Source organism: Pristiophorus japonicus, unplaced genomic scaffold (assembly GCF_044704955.1).
Source record: "Pristiophorus japonicus isolate sPriJap1 unplaced genomic scaffold, sPriJap1.hap1 HAP1_SCAFFOLD_58, whole genome shotgun sequence".
Taxonomy (NCBI): Eukaryota; Metazoa; Chordata; class Chondrichthyes; family Pristiophoridae; genus Pristiophorus; species Pristiophorus japonicus.
Window position 1 is genome coordinate 3,127,439 of NW_027254488.1, and position 10,011 is coordinate 3,137,449.

At 45.6% G+C, this 10,011-nt stretch overlaps 1 non-coding gene across 1 annotated transcript; it reads right to left on the reverse strand.

Moving 5' to 3' along the window:
- Positions 1 to 9,796: 9,796 nt before the first annotated feature.
- On the reverse strand, positions 9,797 to 9,870 carry trnan-guu (transfer RNA asparagine (anticodon GUU)). The gene has a single exon. It is a non-coding gene; the product is annotated as a tRNA-Asn (tRNA).
- Between the last annotated feature and the right edge of the window lie 141 nt (positions 9,871 to 10,011).

A 10,011-nucleotide genomic window follows, 5' to 3' on the forward strand; every position in this document is an offset into this window, starting at 1 on the left:
AATTGTACATCCCTGTCTGGAGAAAAAATAAAACGAGGAAGGTGGCTCAACCGTGGCTAATAAGGGAAATTAGGGATAGTGTTAAATGCAAGGAAGAGGCCTATAAATTTGCCAGAAAAAGCAGCAAACCTGAGGACTGGAAGAAATTTAGAATTCAGTAGAGGAGGACAAAGGGTTTAATAAGGAGTGGGAAAATAGCGTATGAGAGGAAGGTTGCTGGGAACATAAAAACTGATTGCGAAAGCTTCTATAGATATGTGAAGAGAAAAAGATTAGTAAAGACAAACGTCGGTCACTTGCAGTCAGAATCAGGTGAATTCATAATGGAGAACAAAGAAATGGCGGACCAGTTAAACAGATACTTTGGTTCTGTCTTCACGAAGGAAGACACAAATAACCTTCCTAATGTACTCAGGGACCGAGGGTCCAGCGAGAAGGAGGAACTGAAGGAAATCTTTATTAGTCAGGAAATTGTGTTCGGGAAATTGTTGGGATTGAAGGCTGATAAATCCCAGGGCCAGATAGTCTGCATCCCAGAATAGTTAAGGAAGTAACCCTCGAAATAGTGGATGCATTGGTGATCATTTTCTAACAGTCTATCGACTTTGGATCAGTTCCTATGGACTGGAGGGTGGCTAATATAACACCACTTTTTTAACAAGAAGGAAGAGAGAAAACGGGTAATTATCAACCGGTTAGACTGACATCAGTAGTGGGGAAAATGCTGGAATCAATTATTATGGATAAAATAGCACAGCATTTGGAAAGCAGTGACAAGATCGGTCCAAGTGAGCATGGATTTAGGAAAGGGAAATCATGCTTGACAAATCTTCTAGAATTTTTTGAGTATGGAACTCGGAGAGTGGACAAGGGCAAACCAGTGGATGTAATGTATTTGAACTTTCAAAAGGCTTTTGACAAGGTCCCACAAAAGAGATTAGTGTGCAAAATTAAAGCACATGGTATTGGGGGTAATGTATTGACATGGATAGAGAACTGGTTGGCAGACAGGTAGCAGGGAGTCGGGATAAATGGGTCCTTCTCAGAATGACAGGAAGTGACTAGTGGGGTGCTGCAGGGCTCAGTGCTGGGACCTCAGCTATTTACAATATGCATCAATGATTTCGATGAAGCAATTGATTGTTATATCTCTAAGTTTGCAGATGACTAAGCTGCGTGACGGTGTGAGCTGTGAGGAGGAAGCTAAGAGGCTGAAGAGTGACTTGGAAAGGTTAGGTGAGTGGGCAAATACATGGCAGATGCACTATAATGTGGATAAATGTGATGTTATCCACTTTGGTGGCAAAAACGTGAAGGCAGATTATTATCTGAATGGCGGCAGATTAGGAAAAGGGGAGGTGCAACGAGACCTGGGTGTCATGGTACATCAGTCATTGAAAGTTGGCATGCAGGTACAGCAGGCGGTGAAGAAGGCAAATGGCATGTTGGCCTTCATAGCTGGGAGATTTGCATATTGGAGCAGGAAGGTCTTACTGCAGTTGTACAGGGCCTTGGTGAGGCCTCACCTGGAATATTGTGTTCAGTTTTGGTCTCCTAATCTGAGGAAGGATGTTCTTGCTATTGAGAGAATGCAGCGAAGGTTCACTAGACTGATTCCCTGGATGGCAGGACTGACATATGAGGAGAGATTTGATTGACTGGGCCTGTATTCACCGGAGTTTAGAAGAATGAGAGGGGATCTCAAAGAAACATATAAAATTCTGACGGGACTGGACAGGTTAGAGGCAGGAAGAATGTGTCCGATGTTGGGGAAGTCCAGAACCAGGGGTCAGAGTCTCAGAGATAAGGGGTAAGCCATTTAGGACCGAGATGAGGAGAAACTTCTTCACTCAGAGAGTTGTTAACCTGTGAAATTCTCTGCCGCAGAGAGTTGTTGATGTCAATTCATTTGATATATTCCAGAGGGAATTAGCTGTGGCCTTTATGGCTAAAGGGTTCAAGGGGTATGAAGAAAAAGTAGGAAAGGGGTACTGAGGTGAATGATCAGCCATGATCTTATTGGAATGTAGAAACATAGAAAATAGGTGCAGGAGTAGGCCATTCGGCCCATCGAGCCTGCACCACCATTGAATGAGTTTATGGTTCAACATGCAACTTCAGTACCCCATTCCTGCTTTCTCGCCATATCCCTTGATCCCCCTAGTAGTAAGGGCTACGTCGAACTCTTTTTTGAATATATTTAGTGAATTGGCCTCAACAACTTCCTGTGGTAGAGAATTCCATAGGTTCACCACTCTCTGGGTGAAGAAGTTTCTCCTCATCACGGTCCTAAATGGCTTACCCCTTATCCTTTGACTGTGACCCCTGGTTCTGGAGTTCCCCAACATTGGGAACATTCTTCCTGCATCTAACTTGCCTAAACCCGCCAGAATTTTAAACATTTCTATGAGATCCCCTCTCATTTGTCTGAACTCCAGTGAATCCAGTCTTTCTTGATATGTCAGTTCCACCATCCCGGGAATCAGTCTGGTGAATCTTCGATGCACTCCCTCAATAGCAAGAACGTCCTTCCTCAAGTTAGGAGACCAAAATTGTACACAATACTCCAGGTGTGGCCTCACCAAGGCCCTCTACAACTGTAGTAACACCTCCCTGCCCCTATACTCAAATCCCCTCGCTATAATGGCCAACATGCCATTTGCTTTCTTAACCGCCTGCTGTACCTGCATGCCAACCTTCAATGACTGATGTACCATGACACCCAGGTCTCGTTGCACCTCCCCTTTTCCTAATCTGTCACCATTCAGATAATAGTCTGTCTCTCTGTTTTTCAACCGAAGTGGATAACCTCACCTTTATCCACATTATACTTCATCTGCCATGCATTTGCCCACTCACCTAACCTATCCAAGTCACTCTGCAGCCTCACAGCTTCCTCTTCGCAGCTCACACTGCCACCCAACTTCGTGTCATCTGCAAATTTGGAGACACTACATTTAGTCCCCTCGTCTAAATCATTAATGTACAATGTAAACAGCTAGGGCCCTTGCGGTACACCACTAGTCACTGCCTGCCATTCTGAATAGTACCCATTTACTCCTACTCTTTGCTCCCTGTCTGCCAACCAGTTTTCAATCCACGTCAGCACACTACCCCCAATCCCATGTGCATTAACTTTGCACACTAATCTGTTATGTGGGACCTTGTCGAAAGCCTTCTGAAAGTCCAAATACACCACATCAACTGGTTCTCCCTTGTCCACTCTATTGGAAACATCCTCAACAAATTCAAGAAGATTTGTCAAGCATGATTTCCCTTTCACAAATCCATGCTGACTTGGACCTATCATGTCATCTCTTTCCAAATGCGCTGCTATGACATCCTTAATAATTGATTCCATCAATTTCACCACTTCTGATGTCAGGCTGACCGGTCTATAATTCCCTGCTTTCTCTCCCTCATTTTTTAAAAAGTGGGGTTCCATTGGCTATCCTCCACTCCATAGGAACTGATCCAGAATCTATGGAGTGTTGGAAAATGACTGCCAATGCATCCGCTATTTCCAAGGCCACCTCCTTAAGTACTCTGGGATGCAGACCATCAGTCCTGGGGATATATCGGCCTTCAATCCCATCAGTTCCCCCAACACAATTTCCCGACTAATAAGGATTTCCCTCAGTTCCTCCTTCTTACTAGAACCTCTGACCCCTTTTATATCCGGAAGATTGTTTGTGTCTTCCTTAGTGAATACCGAACCAAAGTACTTGTTCAATTGGTCTGCCATTTCTTTGTTTCCAGTTATGACTTCCCCTGATTCTGACTGCAGGGGACCTACATTTGTCTTTACTAACCTTTTTTTCTTTACGTATCTATAGAAGCTTTTGCAGTCCATTTTAATGTTCCCTGCAACCTTCCTCTCGTACTCTATTTTCCCGAATCAAACACTTTGTGCTCCTTTGCTACGTTCCAAATGTCTCCCAGTCCCCGGGTTCGCTGCTATTTCTGGCCAATTTGTATGCCACTTCCTTGGCTTTAATACTATCCCTGATTTCCGTTGATAGCCACGGTTGAGCAACCTTCCCTTTTTTATTTTTACACCAGACAGGGATGTACAATTAAGGGGATGTACAACCCCTTAAGTATCATTCGCCAATCTATCCTCGCCAATTCACGCCTCATACCTTCAAAGTTACCCTTCTTTAAGTTCTGGACCATGGTCTCTGAATTAACTGTTTCATTCTCCGTGGTGGTGCGGCTCGAAGGGCCGAATGGCCTTCGCCTGCACCTATTTATTTCTGCACGCAAAGGGTTGTGGGGGTCTGGAACTCACTGCCTGAAAGGGTGGCAGAGGCAGAAACACTCACCAAATTTAACAAGTGCTTGGATGTGACCTGAAGTGCTGTAACCCGCAGGGTTATGGACCTAGAGCTGGAAAGTGGGATTAGGCTGGATAGCCCCTTGTTGGCCGGCGTGGACATGATGGGCCGAATTGGCCTCCTTCCGTGCTGTAAACTTCTGTGATTCTATGAACTCCTTCACAAAGAGTTGAGGTGCGTGTGGGGTGATTTTGGCACATCTTTCCTCACGTGACAACATTTCAAAGGTAACTCAACGGCTGTGAAGCGCTTTGGGGCGTTATGAGTTCCTGACAGACGCTGCAGAAATGCAAGTCCTTCTTTGCAAAAGTTCGATGCAAATTCAAAATTCACGGTAAAAAAAGGGCTCGCCCGGGATTGCTCGCAAATTTCAAGTAACAACCCCAAAGTGAGAATCATACAACTAGACCAACGAGCCAACTGCTTCGCAAATATGGAGATTAAGGCCTTACGAAGTGTTATCTGTTAATAAACCTCCAGTCAAATCTTCTCAGATTATTAAAAGCATTGCCAAAGGAAAAGCATGAGTTTTACCCTCGATCTCAAGGGATATCTTGGTGACTGCAATCAAGAGTTGCCACAACAAAGTAGCACAAATAGAACTTTGATGGGAAGAATGTATTCGCACTACCGTTGTGGTGTCTTTAGACTGTAGAGGCTGCACGGAGATAAAGTGTAACCATTATTGAAGCATTTTTAGTGTATGTTGTTATTCTTGATCGGAGGAGCACATGAGACTGAATCAGTGATTTGCCTTTTCGACATGTTTTCTGAAGTGCCGCACGGTCCCACTCCTGCAGTCAATGAGCTGTTGGGACGTTAATGTATCCATCATCATCATCATCATAGGCGGTCCCTCGAAACGAGGATGACTTGCTTCCACGCCAAAAAAGGATGAGTTCACAGGTGTTTCAATGAAGGGCCCGAACGACATCCCGAAGGGTGGAAGATGCCTGTGCGTGGATTTTCTTTAGTTGTGATGGCCGTTGCACCCCAGCCATCAAACGGGCATGACAGAGCGAGGTCTTGGTCCAGTGGCAAGGGTTAAGCAGGTCGACTGGAGACCATCTCTGCTGCACGGACCTAGTGCACACACATATCGCAGTGTGGGCTGGGCCCGTGCTAACCCTGGGCCCCTGGCCCTGAACTCATGCCTCTCCTGGGCCCTGATCATATCCCACCACAGTCTCTCGCCGTTCCTTCGCCCCGATCTCGCCGCTCCTGCTGTACCTGCCCACGCTCCAATCACCGACCTTGACCTTGATGACGTCAGTCTTCGCTGCCGCCGCTCTCCTGCACCGGCTCGCGCTGCTCCCTGGTGTCGTCTCCCGGTAGCTCCAAGCTGCTCCCAGGGCCGCTCGCCGTTCCTTTTATGGCCCAGACCTGCCGCTGGTGTTCTTCCGTTCGTGTATCCAGGCTGTGGGTGGCCACCCCGAGCACAGCAGAGGGTTTTCTGCATTAGTTCTGGGTGGGGACAGTATCTTTCCCCTTCTCTCTTCCTCTTGTCTTTATCCCTGTGCTTTTATTGCTCTATTTATTCCCCCTGTCTCAGTTTCTAGTGTTTAAAAGGGAACAAAAGATGAAATGGGTATCACTGTGGAACAATTTCTCTCACTCAAAGTTAGACGCACTACCGTTGCACCATGAGGGCTAGGTAGCTAGCCGTTGATATTCAGGTTCAAATAAGAATATATATAAATATATCTACATGTATCATAACTGTTCCCTGGTGGTCGAGGGGTTAAGATCCGGCGCACTAACCTGGTTTCAATTGTCGATGAATTCATTGCATAAAAATAATTGAGTTCTGTGAGATGATTAATAATTGCTTTAATCACCATGAATACCAATAGTTTCTGTGATAGACCGAGCTTACGGACGATCTGGCTTCTCCTGCCCTTTGCCGGGCACGTGTTCCGGGTTTAATTTTGTAAACTGGGTGAGTTCGCTGATCGCGGGGAGACGGTAGGAGCCTCTGTGGTCCCCCTGTGAGGATGTGGAAGTGAACACAGTGGCTGGGTGATCCGTGACATTTCTCTAAAGGGCAGTGGAGGAGAAGGATTGAGAACTTTCAGTGTGGGACAGAAGTTGTTTCAGGTGAGCCAACACATTCCTGATCAGCACAGAGGGAGCTCACTGGTCAGCTCCCCTCTGTTGTGCCAGCTGTGCCAGAGGTTCCTGTCGTGTCGTGGTTATCACGTGTGCTTATCACATTTGCATTACACATTAAAGGTATGAGGTTCGATCCCGGGAAGGAGCATTATGTTTTAACTTGCGAGAGACGAACAATCAGAGGCGAGTTTCGTCTCCTGGAAAATGCTGCCTGACCTGCTGAGATTTCCAGCATTTGCTGTTTTTATTTGCTATTTATTCTCCTGGCAAAAGGGATCCCTTATTCCTTAAGTGTTCTTTATTTCACTTCAATAAACAGATAACTTTCAGTAGAGAAAACGGATCCACCGGGGACCTTTCGCGTGTGAGGCCAACGTGATATCCGCTACACTGCAGCTGATCAAAGGGCGAGAAACCACTGAATATAAAGGATGAGCTCAAAAATATCAGGGGCAGTGCAGTCTGGTCAACGTCAAACCCTCCTTTCTTATTCAGCAGAGGCATGAACGCGAGTCAGACGCCACAAAGTTTAATTACACACACAAATACAAGTAACACTTCCAAATCTTTTCACTGTAAAATTCTTAAACTTTATTTGAAATCCTACTGCGTTGAATCTGAAAATGAGCACCGTGGGCTTTTATCTTCACTGCTGATTCTATTTTCTGTGCATGGTCGGAATAACCGGTGCTATTAAATTTGACAGAAGTTGCCCCAGATTCCTGATGTCATCGGCAATGAAGATTTTGAACCAGATCCTAGAATACACTGTGTAAACTGGATCAACATGCAGAATAAAAAAAGAACATAAGAAATAGGAGCAGGAGTCGGCCATACGCCCCTCGAGCCTGCTCCGCCATTTAATACGATCATGGCTGATCCGATCATGGACTCAGGTCCACTTCGCTGCCCGCTCCCCGAAGCACAAGACAAATGATTGAAGTATCGAATGTCCCTCAGTTGGCATTTCATTCATTGTGCAAAAGAAAGTGAGGGGTTAATTAATTATGCTTTCCCGTGAAAGCAACACAAACGTTTAAGAAAAAAACATACAGTGACTGGGAGGTGAGCGCTGCTTCTTACACCAGGTGGGAATGGGCGGAGATTTTAAAGCTCCTTGTATTGTGACACCTTCATATAGACGAACATCTGAGTCTTATGATGTAGACCTCGTGGCGCAATGGTAGCGTGACTGATTTCAGTTCCGAAGGTAGCGTGTTTAAATCACATCAGGGTTACTGTACTTTTAGATATTGTTCTTCCAGAATTAATATTTTCTTTGCTGTTTGGCAATAACCAGACCCTTGCTCCAAGGCCTGTCTCACTGTTTCCCCGGTGTCAGACAGAGATACAGCTGCTGCCCTCATTTATTTCATGTGACAGGATACAAAAGTTAAAAATCAACCTGCAGATGGCCACATACAGCATGAAATAGTCAGGATGGCCGAGCGGTCTCAGGTGCTGTGTTCAGGTTGCAGTCTTCTCTCGAGGTCTGTGTTTAAATCTGACATTTCTTATTTTTAATCATGAAGTGAAACTCTTTGTTTGACACCACGATCAACTCCTTCAAAGTGGGATTCAGCAGTTCACCTGCTCGCTTAACATTTCCGTCTGACCTGGTGCTGAAAGTGGAGATGTTTCCACAGTGTAGCGGTTAACACGTTCGCCTCACACGCGAAAGCTCACCGGGTGGGAATATTTTCTGGAGCTATCTCCTCATGCATGCTCAGGGGCGAGTTTGTTCTCCTGTGAAAGGTCATAAGGTCATAAACATGTAAGGATTAGGGGCCGGAGTAGGCCATTCGGCCCCTCGAGCCTGGTCAACCATTCAAGAAGATCCTGGCAGTTCCTTGACAGCAAGTTTAAACATCTGGTGCGGAGCCAACAGGCACCTGGCTGCAATCAACGACAAAAACGTCTATTTGGTGGAAGCCCCATGAGATCAATCGGTCGAGCATGAGAATCTTAATCTCGAATGTGGGGGTTCGAGCCCCACGTTAACTGTTAAAGCATGTCCCAATTTGCACAGTGTGTTTTCGGTGTCTGGTTCAAAATGATCATTGCTGGTAACATCAACAGGAGACTGGGGAAACAGTGAGAAAGACTTTAGAGCAAAGGTCTGGTTATTGTGAAACACCAAAGGAAATATAAATTCAAGAAACATAGAAAATAGGTGCCGGGGTAGGCCATTCGGCCCTTTGAGCCTGCACCGCCATTCAATGATTTCATGGCTGAACATGCAACTTCAATACCCTATTCCTGCTTTCTCGCCATAGCCCTTGATCCCCCTAGGCTGAAGGACTACATCTAACTCCTTTTTGAGAAGAATAACCTCGAAAAGAAATATGACCCCGACACCCAGGAAGAAGTGTTCAGGCAGAAGATTAAATGCTGCATTCCTCTGTTCAAAAAATTCCTTTCACAAACATTTCTCTGACCGTAACTGCTCAAAACAAAAATGTTCCTATCAAAGTCATTAAACTTCCGAATTTCTGCGCCCCCCGAATCTCCTGAATCAGATGCCTCGAGTTTTGTCGACTCAATCCATGTCCCTTTGAAATGTTCTGCTTCCACCCACACTATGAAATGTGCCACTAACTTATAGAATCATGGAATGGTTACAGCACGGAAGGCCATTCGGCCCGTCGAGCCCGTGCCGACTCTCAGCGAGTCCCACTCCCCCGCCTTTTCCCTGTAGCCCTGCAATGGTTGTTCCTTCAGACACTGATCCAGCTCCCGTTTGAAAGATAAGGTTGAGTCGGCCTCCACCGCCCTTTCAAGCAGTGCATTCCAGATCCTAACCACTCGCTGCTCAATGGTCACCTCGTGTTCCTATGTGTAAAGTCTGGGAAACACTCGATCAATTCCTGCCACACTCACAGCCTTCCTAAATATAGCACCGTCTTTCTATTCTCATAAAACCAGGTCCTGAAGTATAGGCCAGCTGTGTAGGTTAAAGCTCTGGTTATGTTCCGAACATTGCTGTCGTGTTTCCGTAATGAAGTGGTTATTAGATTCACCTCACACGCGAAATGTCCCTGGTTCGAAACTGCGCGGAAACATCTTGAAAACATGTTCAATTAAATATTTGAAGAAATGGATTTATTCATATTAGTGGTTCAATATTAACAAAAAACAATGTCCCACAACCTTGTTAAATTTTCTGATATCTCTGTTCAGTTCTGTATACACTCAAACTGAATGCTCATAAAAATACTGGAGTGGGAACTCACTGGATAACAGCACAGCTGGCAATGTTTGTGGAATATATTCGCGCAGCCAAAACGCACAATGACAACCTGAAATCGTTCAGCACCGAATCCACCGGGAAAAACATTCAAATGCTTCGTCCCTGGGTGGGCTCGAACCACCAACCTTTCGGTTAACAGCCGAACGCGCTAACCCATTGCGCCACAGAGACTGACATAATTACACACTGCAAGACATCCCAAACCAGGGTGTCAGTCAGTTAAAGTTCAGATTGCTCTGACCGGGATGGAACTTGTCCACTCTCAGTTGTACTTTTCCCAAGTAAAGGGTGGGACGTTCATTGTGGATGTGT